Source organism: Dermochelys coriacea, chromosome 15, assembly GCF_009764565.3.
Source record: "Dermochelys coriacea isolate rDerCor1 chromosome 15, rDerCor1.pri.v4, whole genome shotgun sequence".
NCBI classification, from domain to species: domain Eukaryota; kingdom Metazoa; phylum Chordata; order Testudines; family Dermochelyidae; genus Dermochelys; species Dermochelys coriacea.
Window position 1 is genome coordinate 22,879,796 of NC_050082.1, and position 15,060 is coordinate 22,894,855.

Below are 15,060 nucleotides of genomic sequence, written 5' to 3' on the forward strand. Positions count from 1 at the left end.
CAAGTGGTCCTGATGAGTGTGACAATCATGCACCTCATATGTACTAACCGTGCTTTAATTGTTTGCTACCACATGCATCAAGGTATAGGCCTTAAAAGGGCCTGGCATCATGTCTGCACATCATGCTTTTGTCTGCAAAATTTGCATGTGTAATTTCCACACAGAAGCACTAATTGTTGGGCCACATCTGGAAGCTAGAGGTACCAGTGCTTAGATTTCCATACTAAGCTTCATTTAAAAGGATAATGCACAGGAATATGCTACAATAGTTTAGCATAAGGAACAACAGCACTTTGGAACAAATACAGTAGGGGAAACATTGGTGGTTGTTTTTGGGGATGTTGCATTTTACAGGTTTCTAGCCAAGGCACTTGTCATGTCAATAATGAAGGGTCACGGAACAAGCTGCTTTCTTCTAATATTGAACAAGGAACTTGATTAGATTAAGGAAAACAGTCTTATCCCTGGAGCTTCTCTCTCTCTCTCTCTGCTTCTCTAGAACCTTCTCCAGGACCTTCCTGGTCTGGCTTCCGGCTACAATTTTAAAGAAACAGTACAGACATCTTCTCTTGCCAGTCATTCTCTGTGAATCTGGTATTTAGAGAGCACGGTTGTAACCTTAGCCTTGTAGAAACAAATCTGAATTTAAATATGTTGGCCATGCGCCCAGTATTAAACCAGACTGTCCTCTTTTGGATTTTTTTTCTCTGTCTGGTACTGAGACAAAACCAAACATAGTTTTGTCTGGTATCAGAAGGGAGACACCATTTTTGAAGGATGGGCTGCTCTGCCCCCCACACATGTAGCTGAGTGAAGTTATGCTGGTGGAGTTCGTGTGGTATGCTCTTCGAAATGGCGTCATTTGCAGTATGACCTCAGACGCACAGTGTGTGCAATGTCACGCCAGCCCTGCTGTTCCTGGAAGTACTGGAATGTCTGGTGTTCTGGGAATGTGTTAGTGGCCATCCTAAGTTTTAAGGGAGGCAATTTGTGGGTGCTATGGAAGTCCTTGAGATAGATGCCAATCCTTCCACTACCATGCAGTTACACATGTAGCCGAGTGAGGGAGGAGTGTAACTGAAGATTTTTGAGCAGAGAAGTTGGAGCAGGCTCCATACTTCACAGCCACACAGACTCCTGTACTTCAGTGACAGGTAATAATGGAAATCTATTTCTGACTAAGCTCTAAATAATTACAGCCAGAATGTTATTGCAGTGCTGATGAGTATTTATCCAACAGAACAAAAACAGCGTGTTGATTCTTGAACCACAGAAAGCCATAATTGTCATTTAAAATCTGGCATGTTATTTACAACATTAAATTCATTATCTTCTGGAATCTTATAATTATAAATCTAAAATATCACTTTGAATATATTTGCATGAGTAAGGAATCTTCATTATTTTTTTTTCACCATGGTAGAGGTTGGAATATTGTTTTTCTTGTTTTAATTAAATATGACAGAGATCAAGCAAAAAATCATGTCTTCTCATATACAGACTGCATTGTACTTTGAAACTATTAATTGTCATTAAAGTAGCAGTTATCCCAAAAAGTTATGATTATAAAATTACAACTCTCATTTGAAATATCTTTCACTCACACAGTAATTCGTACCTATTCCTTAGCTATTGATGCAATGACTGTATCAAATGAAGGTATTTTTGTTTGTTTTAAGAGCCTGGGTAAGATCATTTTAAATGTTCTATCAATTCCAGAGATGCTGAAGTACAGTCAGGGAACATGACAATATATTAAGTGACAGAAATATTGAAAGGAAATATGGGGCTCGGGTATTAAAAAGAAAATAACAATATGCATTTGCTCTGGTTTACTGTTTTCCATCCAAGGATCTAACAGATTGATGAGCAAGCCTCACCAGTCTTCGATGGGAGCAGAATCAGACCCTAATGTGTGCAGAATGCTTTGACCCTGATATTATGATGTTGAGTTACTACTTTTAGTCCCACTGAGTGAGATTGTTGAAAGAGCCCAAGGCCAGATTTTCAAATGCTCAGCACCTGTGGTGCCTAAATGGAAGCTGAGCGCCTTGGAAAATCCAATTAGAAAATTGGAAAATTTGTTAGTCTCTAAGGTGCCACAAGTACTCCTTTTCTTTTTGCGAATACAGACTAACATGGCTGTTACTCTGAAACCTTGGAAAATCCAGCCATTGATTTCTTTGGAGCTACACAACGTACTAACTCAGCAGGAGTTAACTCTGCCCCGACCTTAGTGTTAACCCGACTGTTCCTCAGCTTCTTGTAAATTGAGGATAGTGCTTACTTTAATGGGGCATGCCGTGCTTAATGAATGTTTGCAACGTTGTAAGTCTTAGCACTCTGTGGTCATTTAAAAGGCATCATAGATTTGAAATATTGCTGCTGCATATTGAAAGGCCATTCTTATAAGAGTCTTCCATAGCTGTTTGGAAATTGCTAGGAAGACAGGATGACCTATCCAGAAATTGTGAAGTCACTTAAGGCTGGATTTTCAAAGTTATTTAGATGCTTAAAGATGTGGATAGATGCCTAGTAGGATTATCAAACGTGTCTAGGACCTTACTCGTATTGATGGGAGTTAGACACTTTTAGAAGCAGATAGGTGCCTAAATATATTTGAAAAATCTGACCATTAGTTTCATTTCCTGATTCAATCAGTTTTGAGTCAGAAATTTCTGTATATAACAACTAATTGAGGTTCCGCAGACTTTCTAACATTGCCAGTGTCATGCATTCTGCCCTAAGGATTATCCTTTCCATCGCAAACACTGATGTGTAATGTATTACAAACTGTTCTCATCTCACAGAAGCAGAGAGGTTTTGTCTCTGTTTTAGCCCTGGCTGGATGTTTATGTTCATTCATTCATTGTTACTATTCTGTTTGCCTGAGTCACACTTTATTACAAGGACAAGTTATTACTGAGATAACACTCCTGTATCCTGGAGTAATAGTGTTCTTGTATTTTGTCGGCTATCACTCAAAGGATCAACAGGACACAGTCTTTTGTAATTACAAGTAGAACTCTGAGTATATGGGCATTCAGGACAGATGTCACGTCTCAGATGCTTGGCATATTATTTATCCATGACATTAGGAATTAGGAACATAAGGGTTTGATGTCAAGATTACACAATGAGGTCTATATTCTAAAAACCTAACAAGAGCGTGGCCAGGTGCCATTCGTCTGTGCCTGCAAGCTTCGCTATAAAGATGTCCATATGTCCCAGCTTGTGCGTACATGTACACTTCCCGCTCCTTTGCACTATTACAATGCTGCAACATTCTAGGTTCCGATCCTACAGTGAGTTCTATATGAGTGCATCCTTTGCCCAGCGCCATTGAATTCAAGGGGCCTTCATCTGCACAGTAGGGAAATGTTTAACTCCTAAACAGACTGTAGCAATGCATATTTCAAGGAAATTACATGCATGTTTCTACTGATTGTAGGTTTTGCCAAACCTAAATTTTGGGCCTAAATCAACCTGTCAATGTCACTTTAGCTTGGAAAAACCACCACTGCATATGCCCAGCAGCTACATATTATCAACACTTCATAAGTGTATTAGCATGCAGGAGGTACTGTGATATTTGGCACCGTAACAATGTATTAAGAACTACGTAGGTACATATTGACAAGATAGTCCAAAAAGTTTCCAAAGGAGCCATTATAGACTATTGTGTCAATGATACATGAATGAAGGAGTCCCAAAATACAACCTGCACTAACATGATAGACCATAACTGCTCTGCGGTGTTATAGTCCATCATGTCAACACCGCACAGATAAAAGACTTTTCTTAAGGAAACTCCAAAAGAGGAATTGCATTAGTTTTGTAGCTGCTGTGCACAAACAGCACTGCTTTTGCTAATGGGAAGAGGGGAAAATATTATAGCTCTTTGCTTTTAAAATAAATTCTCTCTCAACCCTTGCAGCTATGGCATGTTTTTTTTTTTGTTTTAAAAAAGAGTCCTGCTAAAGACAGTACCATCGCAAAATGCTTGATAGTTCAGGAAAGATTGTTGTAATGATTCTGGACAGCAACTGTCAGGGTTAAGAAAGTTATTTGTTCCATTGGTTTATGGAACTGGCTAGTAGTATTTTATTGTCAAATGGAATTAGTTTTATATCAAGAAGAGTGATTACTTGGGTTCACAGCATTTGAGATTAAACTTGATGATTTCATGTCCATTATTGATTTAGGCTTTAAATTCAGTGAAGTAGAGGGTTTATATTTTACTTAAGGGGATTTGATCTCAGTAGATGTAATCTTCAATGGCTTCTGCAAATAAATTAGTAAAGTTGCTATCCCTTTTACAGTAGTTGAAGAACACAAGTGAAGGTGGAGATAAAAGACCCCTTATCCCAACTGAAATGGCGTAAAAAGATTTAAAGAGACACTGGTAAAAAAAAAATACCACTTTGGCTTCCTGAGTATGCTGGGTATGTTTTAGTACTTGAGACAGTGAAGCTCCATGGCTAGGTCGGATGTGGAAAAGTGGTCTCCCAGTAATATACCTCAGCCCAGCACTCAGCAGTAAAGATTTGATCAGGGTATGTCTTCTCTCCTTGTGTCCTCCCCTAATAGCTGGATAGGTAGCTACCCTATGTAACCTTTTCTCCTGCCTTAAAATTGCACTGCAGGAAGACAGAAGGCAGCCCACATATAAGCTTGGTCTACAGTAGAAAATTGTCAGCTCAACTACATCGCTCAGGGTGTGAAAAATCCACCCCCCCGACTGGAATAGTTAAGCCAACCTAACCCCTGGTGTAGACAGTGCTAGGTCGATGGAAGAATTCTTCTGTAGACCTAGCAACAGCCTCTCAGAGAAGTGGATCACCTACGCTGACGGGACAACCCTACCCCTTGGCACAAGTAGAGTCGCTACAGAGGCACAGCTGCAGTGGTACAGCTGTGTCACTGTAACATTTCAAGTGTAGACAAGCCCCAAGTCTCACAGCAGAGATGGGCTAATTAAGCACCATGCACAGAAGGCAGTGTAGCACTGCACTGTGACATGGAAATAAAGGATGGAGTCTGGAAAGCCACAAAAGCATCTTGAAATAGTCCTTGGAAATGCAGTGTGGAGAACCAATGAGTCAGATCTGAGTGCTGCCCTCCTGGGATCTTCAGCCAAGGGAAGACCAATGGCAAGTGGACAGACAAGTTGCTGCTCTCCTGGCACTGGTGTATGTCTGAAGAGGAAGGATAGAAAGCATTTCAAGGAGGCAGCTATCAAAAATAGGCCACCCAGGGTACCTGTAGCACCATCACCCAAATGGGGAATAGGTATGGAAGACAACCCATTAAACCTCTTCTCCACTAGCGTTAGCAGGAGCTGCACCAAGCCATGTTTAGAGCAGGTGAAACTTTTTGGCTGAAACTTTTTTTTTCAAAAAATTCTGAAAAAGCCAATATGCTTTGTTTAGACATTTTCCAAATGAAATGCTTTCATTTTTCAACTGGAAATTACTTGTTTCTAAATTTACTTATTTTTTTTAAAAAAATAGCTCAAACTAAACAAAAAAATGTTTAATTTGACCCAAAATGAGATTTTCTTTAACTTTTTTTAATGCACTGAAAAATTTTCCTTTTCCATCAACTGAAATGAAAAGATACAGTTTTAGAACGGCCAACAGACGGAAAAATTGGTTATTTGCACAGCTCTAGTCCAGTGAGCATGTGTGGGAGCTGCGCAGCTCAAGCCACCATGAGCCTTCCTCCCCATTTCTCCTTCAAGTCCTTAAAATTTCTAAATGTCGCTCTTCCGTAGTCCAAGTGTTAGCGCAATAGATGTACAAGCTGTATGCTATTTTTAAATATAATGCAACCTTGGAGCTACTAAGATAGGAGCCACTCGGCTTTTATCATTTCCCTTTCCTCTTTCTTTCCCCCTCCACGCTGTGTTTGTATGTTGTCTACTTGTACTGTGTAGATTGCAAACTCCTTGGCGTCAGGGACCTCAGCTGAAATCCTCAAAGGTAGTTAGGTGCCTAAAGACCTTTAAGGATCTGGGCTTTTGTCTTCATACTATCTGTAAAGTGCCTGGCACTATATGGCAATAGTTAAGAAAACAAACCTTTGCTTGTGTGGGGGACCTTTACCTGTAGTGCAGGGCAGGAGGACACAAAACCCTTCTGCAATTGGCAATCCATTGACTGCTTTTGTTTTCAGAAATATGCACTGGGAAACAAAGCATCTGACGACAGCAGGGTCATGTACAGTGAAGCTCTCCCTCATTTCAACACTGGGGAGCAAATCTTAAGGTTTCTCCCAGCATCTTCACCTGCTTCCATGTGTGCTGTATGTCTGTTGCACTGGAGATGCTGCTGCACTCCTTTCCCCTGGGTGGCATGTATTTGCGACCCCTTTTCTCACTGTAGATTCCCTTGCTGGACAGAGATAAGTGCATAGCACTGCGCATTTGTGACCGATGGGGAAGTTCCTTTGTGGAATCATTTCATGCTGTTTTGTAACTTGATTGGCTTATTATGAACACTTTTCCAGAGCGCGCACAGCTTGGAATGTCCAGACACCAACTGGTCTAAGGTGTGGGCGTGCATATATGTTTGCCCACTATTGGCTGACTGATGGATGGTATAGCCCATAATTAGTAGCTTCCTTAGCTTATGAAGTCATGGTCTATTTCTGTGGAGAAGATGGTTCCAGGCTTTATCCTTGTTTGTGAAATAGCTAAAAGCATTGTTGCATGTATATCAGCGGCACACCATGGCCTTGTCAAGCTAGGTGTATGGTAAATAAGCAAAGGCGTCTTCATTTCTGCCACTAATATTGAAAAACTGACATTCACCAAAAGGAAAGAGGCTTTTTTTCCCCCAAAGGCTGCCTCTGATACAAAGGCGGAAGAAAAGGAAAAGGAGGCAGAGATGCATGCAGATGCATTGTTTTGTAACTAATCGAAGACATCAAATGAGATGGGAGTGGAAACTAAGAAGCTGTTGCCCCTGGCATGTTTTTTTAACTAAATTTGGTTTTGTTTTTCAGTTTAGCTCATCTGTTCAGTGAACAGGTTCAGATTTACTGGGTCACTAAATTGTGACTACAATAGAAATGACAAGAGCATGTGTTTTCTAATTCACCTATTTGGAAAAGTGCACTTGAGCACCAAGAGGATTTGTTTTCCCCCCTGCAGTAAGGAGGAACTGGCACTGCTCAGTGTCTAACAAGCCTGGGGAAAATCAGTTTTCTGTAAAGGTACCTGTCTGAGAGACAGGCACCCAGCTTTGTATTCCTAATGTTACTTCTGGTGTCACAACCATTGGATAAAATGTTCAAAAGTGCCTACATAATTTAGGAGCCCAAATTTCATTGACTTTAAGTGAGGCATAGGCTTCTAAGTCACTTAGGCTCACATTTTAAAGGTATTTTGGTATTGCTGTGCTCAGTGTTGCAGTGCCTAACTGATTTAGGGGCCTTATTTTCATAATGGTTTAGGCACTTAGGAGCCTAAATGTTATTGACTGTTGATGGGATTTAGGCTCCTAGATGCCTATATTTATTTTGGAAAATAAGATTGAGGCCTCTAAATCACTTAGGCATTGCAACACTGAGTGCACCAATACCTTTAAAAGCTGGGCCTGAGTTGCTTTGGAACTTAGGACCCCTAAAACCCATTGATTTTTTCAATAAGATTTAAGCTCCCATATGCCTAAGGGCCAGGTTTTTAGATGTCTTAAAAAGTAGATAGGTGGCTAGTGGGAATTTTCAAAAGCACCAGAGCACTAGATTCACAAAGGGACTCATGCATTGCAATGCCTAATTCCTAGTGGGGTTCACAGCCCTGAGTTAGGTGCCAACGCTCAGGGAGAGTTAGGCGCCTAAGAGATGGATTCTCAGAAGCCAGCAAATTCCATGCCTAAGCTAGCCTGACGCAAAATGCAGTGGAAAGGGGTGGGGTTTAGGCCCAGACCAACAAAGGGGTTTAGGTGCCCAATTACCATTGATCTGGGCCTCTTCAATGACTTCTTATTCAAAGAACAAGTGCAATGCAGGCAGCTACAGAACAAGCTGTCTCACCAGTGTGTCTCCAACCCTTCAAGGATCAAGGGTGAAAGCCCACATCTTGTCCCACCAAAAACTAGGGTGTAGTTTCAACACAGGCTAGAGGCCATTTAGGATTCATGCCTAGTGGAAATTGTAAAATTGAAGTCAGTGAATCCAGGCGCATTAATGGCGCTGCACAGCATTTGCATCCTAGTGTTTCACTGTCCCCCTCTCCCCGCGTATACTTGGAGGGTTCTCTGAGCATATCCTTCCTCTGTGGAAACATTTTTGCTTCCATGGAAGGGGACCTAGAGCAGTTCAGTCGGGACAGCAATCTGTTGCATCTGTATTAAGAAAGATAAAAAAACAGGCAGAAATGGCATCAGGAAAAAGCACATAATTTTGAGGGGATTAAGAAATGTACAGTACTTTAAACAACTGAGCCTTGATACAGAAAGAGCAAGAAACATTTTTAATCTATCATCTGGCCTTTGCTATACAGACAGCTGCTTGGTGTCTCACTTCTGGAATACATGCTGCTGTTACTGAGCCAGAGTTGCCTGTTACTTACACCTACCGTACTATGACAGGTTTCAGAGTAGCAGCCGTGTTAGTCTGCATTCGGAAAAAGAAAAGGATGCAGTCCACTGAATGCATCCAATGAAGTGAGCTGTAGCTCACGAAAGCTTATGCACAAATTTGTTAGTCTCTAAAGTGCCACAAGTACTCCTTTTCTTTCTACCGTACTATGGAGCCCTCAGTATCACCCAGCTCTGCGTGATATTCCTAAAGGAGCAGCATAATTGCTATTCCCGCAATGGGACTGTTTCTCTGAGGAAGGTATTTCCAGGAATGATGTTAGAAAACGCTTCTTCCCATGAATAATTAAAGGTGTCCGTCATTCTCCTTCCAAGATACTCTGTACCTGTGTCACCTGCAACTGTAATGCATTTAGATGTAATTAATTCTAGTCCTGAGCTGTAACTAGGTTCAATATCCAACTTGAACCCATAATGTAGGGTGTACTAGCGTACAGGGGCTAGCACAGGCCCCAGGCACTGGGGTGAATTTACTTTCATGGCAGAATCACATAGCCTGAATAACCATATTTACTGCTGTTTCTTTGAATTGTAAAATATGCAGGAAAGGTGAACTGAGCAAAACTCTGGAAATCTGTGCATTGCTAGGCATGAGCGTTTCCTTTTTATTCAGTCCCTGTGTTTTGTATTATAGTATATCTTGCCAATGTGCTTTTTGTGTCCTATTTTTGCTCAAATAACTTAATATCTTTGTCTTGCTAGAAGAATTCAATGGAGTTACATAGGTGTAACAGAGAGCAGGTCTGGCCCTGAGGGGAAAAAAAAGATTTACTTTCAGCTCAAAGAATCTGCCCCTGGAAGTATGTGACCTGTGTCTGTCCATCCATCTATTTTGAGTAGTGATGAGGAAACTCCATGCATCTTATGGATGGTTTGGCAAGCAAGGATTATGGTCAGCAGAAAACCGTTTAAAAAGAGATCGCTGGAATGCCTTTTTCCTGTCTTCTCATCGCACATCACCTCTATTCCACACACTGCTCTCAGCTCAGCTGACCTACTGTGGGTCAGGCAAACTATAGTGCTAAATACTTCTTCATTAAAGTTTGCTGACTCATCTCAGAAGATACTCATGTCCCTGTACTATGCGTGAGGTCACCAGAAGGCCTCAGTAGTGGGGGGGAGGGTAGATGTTTATGGGTCATACAGAGCCAGATCCATGACTAATGTAACTTGGCATAGCTCCATTCAAGTCAGAGAAGCAATGTCGATTTACATCAGCTGGGGAGCTGTGTGTGTGTTTTACCCTCTCTGTCTTCAAGTTCCCAGACCAGGGGGAGGGGGAATAAACACAATGTCTTGCCAACATCCGGGGAAACCAACCTGTTAAAACAGTTAAATGCTAATTCATTTTTAAAGCCTTTCCAAGTAATGTGTTGAAAGGTTCAGAGTACTTGCATGAAGTAATCTTGAAATTCTGACATTTTAAATGACAGAATTTAGTCAGAAGGCAGCATGCATACACTTTTATGAACTGTTAATGACGGATTGTTGATTTTAATCAAGTTCATTAATCTGGTTGGTTTACAATACAGATATACAGATACAATATGGAAAATATTTACAGATAAAAATTTCATTCATACATTGTTCATCACATACTATACCCAAAACACCTGAGTCATAAGTTGGGTAGATCTCATTTTAAAAAAAATATTCATGATATAAGCAACCAAGGAACTAAATAATCAGATATAGTAGCAAAAGAGTGCACAGTCTGATAACTGCAGGATGTACTATACAATCCTCTATCGAATCTTTGTTTGCCTTGGAAAAAACTATTTCAGTTGTCCTTTTTAAAAATCAAGCTTAGTTTAAAATGGATTCAGTTGTCTTAAAGATGAGAAAGTGGGTGTAGGGCATAGGCGCATGAACTTGGAGTTTGTGGGGGGGGGGGGTGCTGCTGCACCCACAGGTTTTATATGGAGCTCTGCTCCCAGTCCCACATGCAGGCTCCCAGCCCTGCACCCACCCTGACCCACACCTGGGGTCCCGGCTGATGGCCCCGCGCCCAGGATTCCGGTCCTGGCCCCACCCCCAGCTGTGGCCCCAATCTTGGCCCCCTTACCCCTGTCCGGGTCCCCCTCACCTAGCTTGGGGTGGTGGTGGATAAGGGTAAGGGGGCTGGCTTTCAGCACCTCCACTATTAAAAGTGTTCCAGCACCACTGGTTTAGGGTTATATTAAACTTAGGCTTGTTGAGAAAAGTTTGAGTAAAACACCTTCTGTTATAATCTAACTGTAAAACCCTCTCTCGGGCACATAACACTTCTGTGTTTACTAGTGAGGAGTTATATTTTTTTTTTTTTATCTGCTGGCACAATCTTTCCCCGGGGTTTTGTATATCTGCATTCCCTCCTCTTGCTTGAATGGCAGAGGACCTTACAGACAGATCCCTGTAGAAGCCTTGTCTACTGTTGCACTTCAAATGGGATCCAGCAGGTGGTGCCATCGCATGGTTTTCAGCCTGGCAGAAAGCACAGGCAGTCCCAAAGTGTCTCATTATATCCCAACCTTTTTTCAACATACCTTCCACTGCTAGCGAGACTGGAAATAGGGTGAGACTGAGCTGAACTCTTTCCAAATCATGGCTTGCCCTTAAAAATCAGGACAGCTCATAAACCTTACTCTAGCCATGCAGCAGCATCCCTTCTGCTGAATAGTGACAGAAAAATCCCTTATGTTCCCAGCATCTACTGACACAAGGCACTAAATGCCTGGAATCAACATTAATCCCAGCTTGATTTGCTGGTGATAATGTGTTTGCTAATTTCAAATAATAACAAAGTTCAAATCCACACTGCAGCCTTAAGCCACCCTCTCCCGCAGTAATGAGGCAAATCAAAACCCAGCTCAAATTCTGGTACACAAAGTATGCTTTGTGCACACTATTTGTTCCCTGAAGCTGATGCACTGAATAGAGATTTCTCACTGGGTGTGCATTGGTGTCCTGAAATCTCCGGAAGTCATGCCTGTAAATGAAATGGGTACTTTCACTGTGGCTTTTTTTTCCTTATTAAAATGATTCAGAAAAATAACTGAATCTGCTCTGTTGACTCACAGCCCCTCTTTACCCAGAGCTGGTGGCAACCTGGCCTTTGTCAAATTGATGGGCAAAGTTGTGTATGTTAGTGCATAATTGTCTACTCTGGGGCATTTCGTCATTCAGTGAATCCGCTGACACCGGCTACTGCCAGTGAGAGGAAACCAGACTAGATGGGCCATTAGTCCCAAGTCTCCTGTCCAGATATATGCGCAAACCCTTGATTTCGTAGTAAGCTTTGAGTGTAAAATACTTTGACAATGCTCCCTTGCTGAGTGAGTTTTCATACAATAATACTCAAGTCCGAAACTACTTGCATGTGAAAACAAGACCAAAGCGGCAGGTGAACTTTCAAGGTGACTCGATGCCCCTGGTGCCTGTGTTCTCCCCTGCAGTGTGAAGGCCTGGGAAAGGAAGCCCCTAGGGCACAGAGCAGGTCTTCCGCCATGTCTGCACAGCATGGCGCATACCATGGCACACAACAGAGAAATCATACAAATAACACTGCGCCCCAAAGTCATGTCCGCCTGGAAAGGCTGCATCACGGCCACGTGCACCTGGTCCACAAACATGGAGAAGGGGAAAGGATGACCCTGAGTGACCCTACAGGCTGGGCAGTCAACTGGCACCCTGTGGATGTTGTCCGTGCAAAAGATTTGCTCAGCCCTCCTCTCAAGGTCTGCTGTGAACAGAGGCAACCCAGCAAGCCCCTTGGCCGTGCGGCCAGTGGCTCCCAGGTTGAGGCTGTGTTATGTGACATCTCCAGGGCGAACCACTGACCCCAGAGGATTATTTAATGCTGCTCCTCTGGTCTTGGGGCTGTGCAGACACTGGAAAAGCTGCAGAATTCCTCTTCCCTGACTCTTCCCTGCTCCCCCTTTGTCACATGGCCCATCTGTCACATGGGAAGAGGTGGGGTGAAGGGGTTGAAGAGCTGGAGGGTGGCGGGGAGAGAACATTTCACAGGTGTGTTTCCCCTCCGCTTCCTTTTTCCTATGGAGCAAAGTCTGCCACCCTCCAGTAATAGCTCACTCAGTATCAAAACCAGTCAGCCTGTTCCTGGAGTAAGGCTTTACTCAAGGTGAAGAAAGGTGGCAGAATCTGGCCCTGCACCTACTGTGACCCATCCCATTAATAATGGCAGCATCCTAGGTTATCTGTTCGATTTAGGTCCTAATCCAAAGGCTACTGAAGCCAATGGAAAGATTCCCATTAACTCCTGTGGGTTTTGGATCACGTCCGTAGCCTTGGTACTACTGCCTAACCCCATCTGCAGCGTATAAACCTCCCTACCTTAGTAAACTTCTCCAGGAAAGGAGCCCTATAGTCTGCCTATAAAAATATGAGTTACTGGGGGATTTTCAGCATCAGAGGATATCACCTAACACATTTTATCTCACACTGTTCCAATCAGAGGTGATGCTATTAGAAAGATGTTAATCATGCTGTGGAATACACTGCATGTCATGTCCTTAAATCACCTATAACACATACATCCCAGTGAAAGGACATCTACACACAGAAGCATAGAATCTAGCCTTGTTTACTGTAGCTGACATTAATATAGGCACCTTCACCCAAGTCACAAAATCCAAGGGGAGAAGTTAACAAGGTCATAACTAGAATCAGACAAACACGATTTCTCTTCTTTATTCCATCCCTGGGAAAACCACCACCACCATCTTCTGAATTTTGGCTCTGGCCTTTCACTGTATTCCAAAATTGAATTAAATTGTGGAAATAAAACACACTGTTAAATCATCTAATTGGAAATAAAATAAAGCATGCTGTCAAAATTAATTTGTCATTGAAGGCAGAATATTTTAGCTCTGAAATTAAAGGTTCATTTATAGACTATGATGTATTAAATGGCATCTGTTTATACAGTATCTGTTATACATTTTTGAATATTTTAAAAATGTGTTGATTCATAATGGATAATAATGTCATCTTGCACTTATCACAAGCATTGTTCATTTTGTTATCTCAACATGCTTTAAAAAAAATTAACAAATTCATGCCTCACTCTCCCCGCCCCTCCCCACCCTTTCAAATAATTTATTCACAATGGATGAAATTCAGTACAAGATGTAGGCACTACTGAATTCCACTTTAGTATTACTCTGAGATCTTAGGTGGGAATAAGTAATGGTTAAGTGGGAAGCTTTGGGTTAGACCTGTGCACACTCTTTGTGTTAATGATTTATGCAAACTGCATGGCATGGATCACCTTTCGAGTACAGTTTGCAATGTGCATTTTAATGGATTTGTTTTCATTCTTTTGCCAGTCTAAATGTCCATCAAAATAAAGAGGCAAAAGCAGCAGTTTCACTCTACAAAATGCAAACACTGTAAAATAAAAGTAGTGCCCAGTGTATTGAAATGCAGTTAGCCAATGAATGACTACAGGAGTAGAGTGCACTTGAACATTTTAATACTATATAACTTCAAATATTGCCCCCCCCGCCCACTCAGGGGCCTTCAGACTCAACTAATACAACTGCCCCTGTTGCCTCAGGGGTCAGTTATCGGCTAAAAAGGAATGAACAGAGTCTACTTTATGGTTAAAAAAATATTTTGGCCCCATTGAAGTCAGTGGCAAATCTCCCATTGATTTCAACAGGGGCAAGATTTCACCCTACCTCTCTATCGCAGGTTTTCTATAGCACCCATCACCACGGTGTCTGAGCACAGGAAGTAACTGAAGTTGCAACATGTTTAGGGAAAACATATACTAAAAGAATGAAATCGAGGCCCTTATAAAGTCAGTAGGAATTTTGCCTTTTACTTCAGTCAGATCAAGATTTCAACCATACAGAGTACAGTTTTTATTTTATATATACGATATAAATTAGCCCCATGGGTTGAAAAAATGTGGTCCTAGGGCCAACAATATGTTTATGGCATTTCGTATGCTACCCTGCTTAGCATTGTTCTAATCTGCAGGGTCAAAATTGTCCATTACTGACTTCAACTCTAGTCAGTGGGGTAAATCTTAAGCTCCTTACTCAGGATCAAATTCCCAATGAGAGTCCCATTCAGAGTTTGGTTCATTATGTGACTAAGGACTATAAGTGACCTAGCATGTATCATATGTAATAAGTACTGAAATGCTTATATATGCGATTGGCAAGGCAGACGCTGGAACTAGAATGCCTGTGCTCTGTACCAATAGCATCATCCATACATATATGGCCCAAGGGTGGGTAACACTAATTTTCACTTGAAGTCAGACAACTAAATGATTCTCACAGAAAATCGTTTTCCTCCCCTTACGTTTTAGTTAAACTGCCCTTGAGTATCAACAAGACAACTCAATTATTTTGTCTACAATCATTAAAAATTATGTTTTGGTGCCAAATGGACTCTTGGGATAAAAATTTACATTCTGAGTTTAAAAGATAATGTAACTTCT